We start from the raw sequence: 14090 nt of genomic DNA on the forward strand, positions 1-14090 counted from the left end.
TATATATATATATATATATATATAGGTATACTATACTAATTATATTGTCATTTATAAAAAAAATTACTGACCAAATGACTTTTAATATGTAAGTTTATTAAACAAAAATTGAATAAAAATGGAAACACAAGTAAATCTTGTTTACAGTTCATTGATATTTACAAAATAAATTAAATTCATCACTTTAATAAACTCATAAAAACATCCTTGAATATTCTTTTACATTGTAACCTTTAAGAAGCTTAAAACTTTGCTACCTTCTGTTCCGTTTGATAACAAAGTTGATTTGGTTGTGTTGAAAGGAACAAAGAAAAGTCCAAATCAGTGTTCCTAGGAAAAACATAAAGAGGACTGGGCTTAGTACACACTTACAACATAAAAGCTAGCGTGGACACAGAGGAGGCAGGGAGGGGATTTGGGGGATACTCACCGGAAAGGAGACTGAAGGATCCCTCAGCATCAACCACCTTCTGCCAGGAAAGAAGTGGAGAGGCAATCTCGCTGCAGGGAAGGATGGATCACAGGAGCCAGGGACAGGTAAGTGTGGGCACAAAGGAGACGCCTCTCATGGAGTCAAGGTAGCTGCGAAAACAGAAAGGCTGTTTATTTTTTTATAAATATTACACAAACTTAACACATTTGAAATAGCAAACTCATTCACATCATAACTAATAGACAAATTTCATACCTGATAAGATGTAAAAAAAATTAAAAAAAACCTCCAACAAGTAAATTGAAAAATAAACAAGAGCGCTTCAAAAAGCAAACAAGAAAAACCAAATGGCCATATTTTCAACAACAGGGGCCAAACTCGGAAGAAAATCTCAAGTACATTCTCTTGCAAATAAAAAAAACCCCCAAAAAACATTAGTATGATCAGTATCTAACAAGCACAAACAAATAGAAAGGCAATAAAAAAACTCACCAGTGAAGAATCCATCAATTAGCGTTCAACGAGTATCACCTCCTTCATTCATACCATCAAGTGATGCTGAGCAAATGTCCGAATCCCGCCAAACACCTGGATCTATATTCACCGGATATCGGTTTGCAACACAAATGTTATGTAAAATGCAACAAGCATTAACTATATTGCAAACTTTATCTGGAGAATATAACAGCGTACCCCCGGACCTGTCTAAACAGCAAAACGGGGATTTAAGCACACCTAAGGTCCTTTCAATTACATCCCTAGATGTAATGTGCGCTTTTTGGTACATATGCTCAGCATCACTATCGGGATTGGACAATGGGGTAAGAAGCCAACTCTTATTAGGATATCCCCCATCACCTTAAAGAAATAAATGTTGGAAAAAAAACATAAATAATAAACCACAATTAAAAAATTAATTGAAAATCAGAAAGCTAAAAAAATACTCACCCAACAGCCACCAATCCGGCATGTTGATGTCTTCAAAATCACGGAACACGGATGAGTGGCTCAAAATAAAGGAGTCGTGGGTCGACCCAGGGAAGCCCACAAAAAGATTGGTGATTTTCAAATTGGCATCACACACCATCTGTACATTCAAGGAATGGAAAGATTTTCGATTACGAAAACACTCTTCCATTTGCCTTGGTGGTGCAATTGCCACATGAGTGCAATCTATCGCGCCCAGAACATTGGGAAAGCGTGATTTCTCAAAACAATCCAATTTGACTTCCCTCCATTCGCTGACAGTGCTTGGAAAATAAACTGGGTCGTTAATTTACGGAAAGCCGTACAGACCTGAGTTAAAATACGCGACAATGTGGGCTGGGAAAAACCGACTGTTTGGGACAAAACTGGCTGGAAAGTGCCAGACGTAAAAAAATGTAACGCAGCCAGCAGTTTCGACATACCACTGACTGCGTGATTAGTGGTCACCCGAGGTTCAAGGTCCGGCTCCATCAAGTCATACAGCATATGGATTGAACGAGAGGATAAGCGAAAGTTCTTAATCACATCCACCTCGGAGAAGTCTGCCAGCACACGCCTACTACAATAGTTATGTAGGCATGGGTGTGGAATTGAAACGCACTCTACTTCGCCACATGGAGCAATTGACTGATCACCTTCCTCATCTGTCCTGTCCTCCTGTGTCACAACAGCAGCCTGGATCATGAACATCCAAAATGAAGTGAATGGCTCCATAATTGTAGACAGAGCTAAAAAGTTGTCAAGTAATAAATCCGCAAACTAACCGCAAAAAAACGTATTCAACAGCAGACTGCACAATTGCTGTGTTTCTCCTTGAAGTCCCAAGAGAGGAGTGACAGATTCCTGTCAAAACAGGAGCAATGCATCCTGGGGACTTTGCATTGCATCATGGGGATTAATATTACAGTAACCCAAAAAATTATTTAAAAATGCTTTTAAAATTATAAAAAAGACAAATTACAAAAAAAAAAAAAAAACATGGGGCACACTTTAAAGAAAAAAAACAACTAAACTATTGACTTTTTGCTGAATAAAATAACATTAAAATATATTTCGCCTACTCGGCAGTAGGTGAAGTAATACGGCGATAAATACCCGTCAAAACGACCGAAAAATATTGGTTTGGACAAAATGAATACCATTCCACGATAACCCTATCTTTAACCCTTTAAAATCGGTTATGGGTGAAAGCAAAAACGAAAATACACATATCACCCGATAAACACGTAAATGAATATACAGATAATATTTCACCCGGAAAACTGATCACTTGACCAGAAGTTAACGGGTCTTAAGGCGTTATCGATCCAAATTGAATACCCTATATAGCTGTAATCTATTGCCCATTAATTTTGTAAGAATTTTAAAGTCCTGATTGTGAAAGGAAATTGGCCTGTAAGAGCCGGGTAGGGAAGGGTCCTTTCCAGGTTTCGCTATGACTATGATCGTGGCCTCATTAAATCTAATTGGAGCTTGTTTAGAGGTAAGAATATGATTGTACAGTGACGTTAGGGTGGGCACCAGCTCATCTCGAAGAATTTTATAAAACTCTGTGCCATATCCATCAGGACCGGGACTTTTATTGTTCGGTAAAGTCTCAATGACGTCAACTACCTCTTCAACCGTGATCGGATTCTCTAGAGAATCCCTCTCCTCCTGAGTCAAAACGCGGAGAGCAGCCTCCTCCAGAAGAGAGTGGTTGGCAGTCAAGTCATCAGGGCCTTTGGCGTACAGAGATTGATAAAAGTCTCTAAATTTGGCGCAAATAATTTCGGGGTCAGTACTCGGCGAACCCGAGCAATTGATCGCATTTACCCATGTGCGGGATTTAGGACCTCTTATCAGATTGGCCAACAATTTGCCCGATTTATTGTCCCACCTATGGAATCTGTTACATAAGACAATTGGGCTCGTTTTGTGAGAAACGTATCATAGACAAGTTTAGCTGAAAGATAAGCCACTTTGTGGGCGGGGGTATCGTGTTGGATATATCTCCTGTATGCAGAGGTAAGTGTTGTACTCAAGGACTGTATTTGAGATGAAAACTTCTTTCATCTAGAATGGGTATAAGACATGACATGTCCTCGGAGGATGGCCTTGGCCGCGCCCCAGACGATTGGTGAGTCTAGGCTCTGATCATTGTTATCCAAAGTATAATTGAGCCAAGACTGCTTCATATGAAGAAGGAAATCCGTGGAATGGCGTAAATAAGCAGGGAAACGCCAACGAGGCAGGCTACGGGGGGACGCGGCTAATTGAATATGGAGAGATATAGGGGCATGATCAGATATGATAATGTTGTCGATGGAAGTATGGGTAACCTTGGGAAGGAGGTGAGTGACAGTAAAGATATAGTCAATTCGAGAGTGAGAAGAATGAGGATGAGAATAGAAAGAATAGTCCTTTTGAGTAGGATGAAATATCTGCCAGGGATCCAAGAGATCCAATTGGGAGCAGAAAGAGGATAGAAGTTGAACAAGAGTCGTAGCAGTGGTGGCACTTACCCTGGATCTGTCCATGGATGGGTCCACTACTAAAGTGAAGTCCCCGCCAACAATCAAGTTCTGGCTGCCCCAGGTAAAGAGATTTGTTAAAAGGTCTGCGAAAAAAGAATCAGGTGAGACGTTGGGTGCATAGATGTTGAGAAGGGTATAGATCGCATTATTAACACACACGTCTAACAACAGAAATCTACCCCCGTGGTCACAAGGCTTTCTGAGTATAGTATATTGGAGACTGGCATGAAATAGTATCGCTACCCCCCTAGACTTAGAGTGGTATGGAGACGAAATACATTCTCCTATCCAAGGGGCTCGTAGGGTATTTCTAGGGTCGTCCAACCAGTGGGTCTCTTGTAGGAATACAATGTGGGGGGATATGCGTTTCAAGTGAGAAATCACCTTCTACCTCTCAACCGGGTGATTAAGACCCTCAACATTCCATGAAATGAGGCGGAGTAGTGTAGTATTTGGATCTCCGTCTACATGTGAGTGTGGGTGGGTGTCGGTAGACATATCAACCCACCCGTACCGGGAAAAAGAATGAGAAAGGAGCATGAGAGATGAAATAGGGTCCCACCCTGTCCCAGCGAGCGGGGGGGAATCCCCCAATGGGTGGAGGGTTCCCAGCCTAGGCAGGTAAAACTAACAATATAAACAAATAATAACAAAAACATCAAGAAACAACAAAAAGATCAGACAATAAATCAAAAGTGTGATCTGATCACACTTCTCTGAAACATTATGTGAGACCCGAGTGCAGACTCGGGTAGCGGTGAGCTACTAGCAAGTAAAGTTACACAAGAGTCAAGTGTCAGCTATAGCGAAGTGTAGCTTGGCCTCCTCAGGATCTTCAAAGAAACGTGGCCGTTCATCTTCAAAAACCATGAGGCGGGAAGGATAAAGCAATGAGAACCTGATCTTTGCATCAAAGAGGTGTTTGCAGATGGGAGTAAACTCTCTGCACTTTGTGGCTACCAATGCAGAAAAGTCCTGAAAGATGAGGAGGCGATCACCATTGACAGAAAGGCTTCCAGCTTTGCGGTAGTGGTCGAGGAGTCTCGTTTTGTCTGCATAGTTCAGGATACGCATGATGACTGGGCAGGGACGCCCAGAAGAATTCTTTCTCAGGCCCCACTCTATGGGCTCTCTCAATGACGAGAGGAACTCCTTTCAGATCCATAGACAGTTGTTCCGGAATGCCCAGCGAGAGGAGGTCCGAGAGTTTGTGACCCTTCACCGACTCTGGGCTGCCTATGACCCATAGATTGTTATGCTTGCTGTGATTCTCGAGGTCATCAAGCTTCTCCGAAAGGACTTCCACCTGCTTAGCTTGTAAAGAACGTTGGGCTTCCTCTAGATTATCTTTTGTTCCGCTTCGTCAAGACGGGTAGAATGTTGACTCAGCAGGGTCGATGAGGATTCGATGGCTTCTTTAATGCCCGCCAACTTTTCATCTAAGAGCGGCCCCAATACCGCTAACAGGTCTTTATGTTTCATCTTCGGCTGTTTAAGAAGCGGTCGTGATTTGCGGGAACGTGAGCGTGTGGTCGAGTGATCAGAGTCGGATGAAGAGTCAACAGAGGCGAGCGAGGAGAAGGGCTAGGTCCCAATAGGTATACTGGGGGGACGATAGATAATGTATTGAAGACTAGTGAAGAGCAACTCATCCAGGTGTTAGCGAGCCTTTTGGTGTACAACAATGGTGAGGTCGGAGTCAGGGCATCAGGCACAGAAGCGAGTTCCAAGCCTCCACTACGTCGCGGGTGGCCGCATAGGTCTGCGAGCAAGGAGGAGTAATGATCTGGCCGGCGAGAGGTTGGGGAGAGTTCCTCACCGCACTGTGGAGCAGCTGTGAAATCAGTGCATCTCCCGTCTCTCTCTGTTCCAGTCGCCAGACACCGTGAGCTGTGGGGGGGTTTGCAGAGAAGGGTACAATCTTCCAGGTGCCTCTAGTGAGGTCTCCAATCACAGGATATCCAGGGCCTCCCAATATCAGGGCACTGCAGGATGAGCTAAGTGGGCCCTTCCGGTATCAGTGTGGGGCGATCGGGGGGCTGGCGGGTCAGATCTGAAATCAAGGCCCCAGCTTTCAGGTGATTAGTAGGCCATGTCCCTCAAGATCAAGGTTTAGGCCACGGTCATGGTGTAGGAGATATGCGCGGTTCAGGGAGGAGGTAGTAGGTCTGCTACAGCTAGGCAGAAGGGGGGTGCTGCAGGAGAAATGGCTGGGAGGGAGCGCTCCAGCCGGAGCTAGTGTAACCTCAGGTCTCTTTACCAGTGAGCGGCTGAAGCGGGAGGAGGGTGCCTGCGGCCTCCGGTGCAATGGTCTGCAGCGACTTTCTGGAGGGCTTATCCCGATAGAGCAATGTTGAGGAGGGCAGACAGGTTACAGCACCTTACCAGTGCGGTCAGCAGGCAACACTGTGCTCCAGTGGTGATACAATGGCTGATCTTCTGCAGGGCCTTTCATGCCGCCAGTGCTGTCCCCCGTCAGAAGGCCCGAGTAGTGTCAGCGGGCGTGGGCTGATCCGGACACCTCCCGGGCGGCAATAGGAAGAGACAACAGGGGTATAGGGCATGCAGTGGAAATGCCCTCACCCCAACTGTCTTCAATGGCGCAGACTGCAGTGGTAGTAGGGAGGTAGATGGCCGCCGGGTCTCGTTGCCGCGCCAAGGAGAGGAGACACCGTCCTCACAGCCAGATCCACCGGCGGGTCCGAGCAGTCACGGGACTCATGAGGCCGACCGCAGATTACAGCCAGGTCCACAGTTGCTGGGGTAGGTGAGCCAGGTTCAGATGCCGTCACCGTGGCGCGTCTGGAAGTCCGGCGGGGCTGCACGAAAATCAAGGCCCCGGCGTGGGGACCAGCAGGGGGCCGCAATCCGCGGGAGCTTCCACGGCGCTCCCCGATTCCGCAGCCACGGTGTTTAATAGCAGGAAGGCTGGGAGGGTATATATAGCGGAAGGGTGGGGTAGGAAAATGGGTCTGAGCGGGCTGGGAGGGTAAAAAGATGGTATAGGAGCAGGAGCTGTGCAGAGCTGCGACTGCTCTCCTCCAGAGTCAAGCCACGCCCCCCCGAGTCTTTGTATTCTACTAAAGGTAAGTTATTTATTTTCAGTTCACTGTTGTCCGTTCTCAGCAGATGTAGAATGTGCATTTATATTTTTGTTATATTTAACTCTCACCTGTCCTGACGTCGATGAGGCAGTCATGATTTGAGGGCTGATGCCCGCTATCCTAATCATGGACGTTTTTGTCCTGTGGGTCAGAAAGTTGTGAGGTATGCCTGTACTCAGTGTCAGACGTGGGCATGAAGGGCCCACCGGGGAAATACAGTGGTAGGGGCCCATGCATATGGGTGTGGCCAGCCAACACGGAGGCTTGCCTAGCCATTAGAGAGTGTATGGTTTGGGCCCCATTATATATATATATATATATATATATATATATACAGTATATATATATATATATATATATACACATTATAAAATACAAGATTAATGCACTGTAGAGAATGCACCATCGTCCTGTGCAGTATAATGTAATATATGCATAATGTATAATTCAAGTGCACAGTCTGGAACCTGATCCCTAGAAGAGGGGGTGGGCCCTTGGGCAGTGGGGCCCACTGGGGGTTTGCCCTGTGGGCCAGCCCAAACCTGTCTGTACATGCCTACTTTTTGGGACATCACCATCATGACATCCTGGAGAGGAGTTCCAAGTACTGATGGTATGTGATGCAGCATTATCCTCACTCAACAGGTACCTTAATTGCATCATCAAGCCCCCACCCTTTTCACTAGAGAAGTGGGCAGGATTCAAGGGGGAGAACTCCCTGAAATTCATTAAGCAAGTATATGCATGTCCCATCCACTGCTGCAGAGCATCGGTGAATGGGTGCCGCATGCTCATCACACTGCTGCATGTGGCAGTGCATGGTTTTGGATGTAGGAGCATGCCCCTTTGGGACATGGCCACACCCCCTGTCCCAAAAAAGTACTGTAAACTTGGGAGCAATGGGGATTTTGCCTGGAAGCAGAATTTGCAGCCTAGAAACCCATTTTGCACCGCAAGGAGTACCACTGTAAGCATTTATACAGTGGATTACCCCCCTCGCCCCTCCCTCCCCGGTGATATTCTTAACACTTGTTACTCATTTTAAATTGTGCTCCAAGCAATCAGCCCTAACTGTCATGTGTTTGAAAAATGACAATTAGGAGCTGCTTGGTTGGAGTACCATTTAAGATTAGTACTAATGAGTGATGAGCATAGTGACTGAATAGGAATAAAGAGGGTTATACGCCTGAGGCTAGGAATGGCATTGTGGGTATCAGGTGATAGGACTAGCCAATAAGGATACAGGGATGGAGGGGGTAGTTTCATTCATCAGGGCTAGTTGGAGGCAGAGTCAGCCTCTCTTTCTTTTTTTTTTTCTTCTTGTATTCCCGCCCTCCCTCCCTCCCCTTTTTTGTTATGTGGGTAGCTATTTGCGTTAGCTGTTTTGTCAGGAAAGAATGACAGGTTACCTGTTTTAGATCATATATAGATTGTTTGATGATTGATTCATAGTAGTTTGGTGTGCTCACCTTCGTTGACTGTGTATAATGGCTGAACCACCTAAACGGGGGCAGCGACATCACCCGAACAGATGGGTAGTCATGGTAGAAGGTTGAGCAGATACCGGTCTGTTGTTAGTTTGTTTGGCTAGGATGTTGCCGTTTTGCGGATTGGGGAATGAGTCTTAGCCATTCTTTCTTTGCCACCATTATCTAATCCCTTTCTTTACAGCTACTTAAAGTTTATAGTTATTTAAATAAATCAACTAATATTTCTCTGCCAAACCTAAGTCTCCATGTCGTTATTTAATTTAATGTGAAGTGTTTGTGTTATGATTCATGCACAAGGTCACTCATCAGCCGTTAGGATGTTTAAACAAGATTATCACACACTATTAAATATGCATACTAGTGTGTCTCCTATTACTGCACACTTTGTTTGCCTAATATATAGTCCAGCCAGGATTTACCCTGTCCAACTGGAAAACCCCCACCTACAATATGTAACCTCGATTCTCTCTGCTGCAGCCACCGGATACATTAAAGGTATTACATCCCTTCTCTGTGGTCATTGGGGTCTTTATTTAAACCAGCTGCTCCCCGCAGATATCCCAGAGGTAAGTATCAGAGTGAAGGGTAGGGCCTGGGTTAGGAGGTTAGACGCAAGAGGGGGGGGGGGGGGGGTTTGCCAAAGCCTCCTCCACCCTGAGTATTAGCCCTAGGTACCACCCCCACTATAGTAGTCCTAGCTGCCACCCAAGGCAGGTTAGAGTTAGGGGAGGAGTAAATTAATTACCTCGTCCCCTGTCGACATTCTGAAAGTCGTCATGCCAGTGTCAGTCATGTGACCAACGCCATCCCGAACTCCCATATTGGGCATCACATCCATCCTATTATACAATTCAGGCTTACCATTAATAGAAGTGGTCACTATTGAGTGGTCTCATTAGGGTTGCACAGGTCAGGTGATTAACAACTTGCCTGGCATAGTCGTATGTGATGCGAATGGAGCCAGGAGTACGTTACCTGTGTACCCTGTCTTGTAGATTAGACAAGTGCAGAACGGGAGGAGTAAAATAAAAATAAATAAATAATAAGAATCCACTGGACACAGGGTACGGAAGGGAAAGGGGGATGCAAATAAGGGGCTTTTTACATTGGGGAGGTTGTTAAATAAAACATGGATTTTTTTATTTCTAAGGAGGGTTTACGGCAAATCGTGTGTCTATTGCAAATAGGCGTTGGGAAATTATTTTATAAAGCGGGCTGAAAGACACGGTGGTGGGGGTGGGGGTGCAAAACACCCCCTTGACATATTTTTTTTAAATAAAATATTAAAATATATTATTAAAAATACTTTTTCTACTTTTTTAAGTAATAAAATACCCGTCAATTTATGAGCGGTTTTGTGGGGAATAAAATTGTCAGTTAAATGGATAATGACATCACTGAGTGGAGAAGTTAATTATTCTTTATAATAATTATTACCTGCAGCTTACCCCCACGGCATCTGTCCTTCATTTACGGAGGGGATACGTTTTAGTAGTGAAACACCATCCCCATAAGCCCAGTCCCCAGAGATGGGAGAATTGCCAAGTCCTCTTCCACCTGTGAGGTATATCTACACATCCCCTCATTTGGGTGACGTGCGGTCTATTACTGTTCTCTGAATACCCACTGGGATTCATCTGTCATCACATCCATTATCTAACCGTGGCTGTAATGCTTGTTTCAATATCAGTATTACACTATTGTTTTTATTTCTATTGGTATTTTATGTGGCATTGGACCCTATTATTATTATCTTCTGCTCCTGTGATGAAGGAGACGCATTTGGATTCGGAACATTGAATCCATACGTTGTGACACATCATATGTTAGACTAATCTTTCTCGTACAATTATAGATACATAACTATCAGAAGATGTCCCCATTCACAGTACACACTGATATGCAGGATATAATTATACAAATGTAAAAAAAACCCCGGCATCTGGGGTCCGTCTGCTTTTTGAAGTCCGTAATGTGAGCTGTCATAGTATTCTAGTCAGGGCCAGTTTACACTTGGATGGATGGGACAACAGCAGCAGGCCTCCACATAAAAATAGTCCCAACATGCTGATGACGAGCCACCCAGATGGCCACACGGTCGGCTATAAATCATAAGTATTAAAATTAAATTTTTGTTTTCCTCAGAAAAAGATGCAATTTTTCTACTTTTACGTATTTAGGGAGACATTGGGGCTGATAGTGTATCTGATGGGCGATCTACATGCCTATAGTCAGAGCAGTCAGGAGCTCCACTGGGCCTGGGCACTGGTGGGGGATGTGGCCAAATCAAGAAGGTGTGGCCACTGAATAAACTACAATTTGTGGCAGTGCTTTGTGCCGAGGCAGGCTCAGATCTAGGGGTCTGCTCAAGGGGAGTGGGGGTGACTGCAGGGGACACCCTTCCTCTCTACCCACTACCGCTGGCTGTGTCATTATAACAGTGCAGCTCATCGGCAGTGAGAGGGGACTGCTGCAATCTGTCATTGCCCAGAGTGCTGCTTGGCTGCATTGCTATACATGCAGGGGTAGTTGGCAGAACAGTGGGGGCAGGGGTTTAGTGAGGGTGGCTCCAGTGGATCGCAAGCTCCGGGTGCCAGAAAAATGAGAGGGCATCCCGCCGTCTACCCTCCCTCCCTCCGCCCGCTATACCGCAGTCCGCTGTACAGGCAGCCGCAGAGCAGGAGGAGAGGAAACAGAGGGCAACACACTGACTCAGACTTAGAGACTAAGTAGGAAACAGGGCAGGCCAGAGGCGAAGCAGGAGAGTATGACACCCAGCACGTGCCGGAGCCCTGCCACCCTCTTTATATGTCTCACTGTCTGCTTGTAGCTGTGCAGAAGGGTTACTTCTGTCCTGCTACACCACTCTCTGCCCCGGCTGCTGCAGCACCTCTTTCTGCCCTGGCTGCTACAGCACCTCACTCTGTCCCAGCTGCTGCTGCAGCACCTCTCTCTGCATTAGAAGCTGCAGAGTAACATGTACAAGCGGCACTCAGTGCACTGATCATATCGGTATCAAAATTGCACTTCATCTGTAAGCGTTTGTATTCCAAGGTGTCTGTATACATAGAAATGCAACATATTTTGTTGTTAAATTAAGGGGGATCAGGAGAGATAACTGGGCATTACATATGGAATGGAGCGCAAATGGTTTTTTTTAGTTGTAGGTCTAGATTTCCATTTTACTTGGAAATGTAAAGCAGCAATAATCAAGTATAAAACACACTACACTTTGTACTTAACAGTATTGGCATTTTAAATTTACATGTCAAATCTGCAGAGCTATATCTGCTTCATAAATCAAGCTCCCAGTCTAAATCCAGGACATAGAGCATCCCTACCCTAACCCCCACCCTAGTACCCTAACCCCCACGCTAAACATGAACCCTAATACCCTATACCTGTCTCTAATACCCTAAAAACCCTAACCCCAAACCTCTCGCCTGCCATAACCCCTAACCCTAATATCTTAACCAAAACCACAAAAACAACCCTATATCTTGTCCCTAATACCCTAACACCTAACCCAACCCTCCCAACTAGCCCCAATACCATAACCCCTAAGCCAATCCTAACACCCTCCCCTACACTAACCCTAATACCCTAACCCAAGTCACTAAACCAACCCTATTACCTTATCACTAATACACTAACCATGAAGGGCAGACTGGATGGGACATTTGGTTCTTATCTGCCATCAAATTCTATGTTTTTGTAGCTCTTCAGCTTCTACCAGTAGGCCCTTGCTCATTTTCATGTGGCCCTGAATCTAATATACATAGAACCAGGGAAGAGATGTCAGCTTTTGAGTTGGCGGGTAAACACAAGCAAGTGGCTGTTACACCAGAGCAGTGCAGTGGTATATAGGCATGGCCAAAACCTACAGAGTCAGCACTGAGTTATTGGAGTGGAATTTAGTGAACGAGAGATGCAATGAAGGAGGGCATCTCATTGGCTTTGGTATAACTGCATGTTCATCATACTATAATAGCCATTCAGGACATGCTGGGGCTTACATCTGGAGAATTATACATTGCCTATTTATTGCTATACAAAAAACTTGCATACGTCCCTTAACCGTTCACCAAATCCTGCCAAACGGCCCCCAGCAGAAGCTATTGCCCACTCATGTTCTAGTGATATCTAAAGAACAGTAGATGGTATCTGGTCAAATGGTCGACAGTAATCATGTCAATATTCATAATGTCTACACCACAATGTTGACATCAGAACATCAACATGGTTTCAAACTGTTGACAGACACCAAGTCAACATCTTTAAACTGTCAACAGGTTCACAGTGTTGATATCTGAAAAGTCACCATGTGAAATGTCGACATTCTGAGGCTACCGACGGCTGTGGCGGGAGGTCAGGGTTAGGCGATAGGTGGAGAAATACTCACAGGAACACCAAGCCTCAGACGGCGGCACCGGAACTGTCCTCATGTGACCACCAGGAACTGAAAGAAGATACTGGAGCCACCACTGCCATTAGGAGAAGATAAGACACTGTTAGGCCACCAGGGACAATTTGTTGACAGTTCATCATGTTAACATCAGTGTAGACATGATGAGGAATGTTGACATTGTCGATACCCCGGACCCCCCACCCCCACGCTGGACCACCGTGGACCCCTGGAACGCGTCCAGATAACAGATATTCTGTTATCCGGAAAAGTCCTATATCCGGAATGCTCCTTGTCCCGAGCATTTCCAGATATGGGATACTTGACCTGTACCAGCTATGTAAATTAGCATTCATTTAATGTCTTACACATCGTAGGGATGGGCTCCTTTCGACGCGTTTGTCCCTGCATGTGATAATTAATACATGACGGCGGTACAGAATTTCTTATTGTAAAAATAGTGCTGGGTTTTTATTTTGTATGAAATGTAGCAATTCTTAGAAGTCTGCTCCTCTTTTTGTTCTGTAGACCCTATGCATGTGTTTATTACTGCTAGGAGCGTCAGAGCATCAAAGGCATACATACTACTCACAGAGACAAGATACAAAGCTCATGTTTTCACTGTAGATGGGATTCCTGAAATAGTTAATTGAACTGCCTTCAAAATCAGTTCAATATGGTGCATAAGCTAATAGGAGGCATGTTCTAGATGAGGAACACAGCCCTCCCTTGTCCACCAATAGAAACACGGAAACAGGTCCAACTCCCTTTTTTTGGGACTATTTTATGGCCAGTTGGTGCCTGACCTGTGATTCATCTCATCAGCTGTGTGGAGGATTCCCAGTGAGGTCAGATTGTCTAATCCTATAATAACAAAGGTAAGAGAGTTCAATGTTCTATATTAAGCAAATACCTTTTGAGCATTTAATATATAAACTAAAATATAATAATATAATACTAAAATAATATAATACTATATATAAATCTTTCCCTTTTTTTAAATATATTTCTATAATTGAACATATCTAATTTATTTTTTGCATGTTATAGTGTATACTGTATATCTTTTTTTAGCACATAAGGGGAGTGAAATTGTCATTATTCTATTGTTTCCACTCTATTTTATTGTCAGAGTTATTGATTTAATATCAAGTT

General features: G+C 44.6%; 1 protein-coding gene across 3 annotated transcripts in view; it reads left to right on the forward strand.

Annotated features, from left to right (window-relative positions):
* Positions 1-14090, forward strand: part of TAT (tyrosine aminotransferase) — a 57311-nt gene that overhangs the window by 12658 nt on the left and 30563 nt on the right. The window contains exon 1 of one of the 3 annotated variants that reach the window (XM_063945501.1): positions 13723-13813. The exons of the other annotated variants lie outside the window; for them this stretch is intronic. The gene's annotated coding sequence lies outside the window, so the exon portion shown is untranslated. Of the gene's footprint in view, positions 1-13722; positions 13814-14090 lie in introns of those variants that run through there. 3 annotated transcript variants of the gene reach the window in all.

This window comes from Pseudophryne corroboree, chromosome 11, assembly GCF_028390025.1.
Source record: "Pseudophryne corroboree isolate aPseCor3 chromosome 11, aPseCor3.hap2, whole genome shotgun sequence".
NCBI lineage: Eukaryota > Metazoa > Chordata > Amphibia > Anura > Myobatrachidae > Pseudophryne > Pseudophryne corroboree.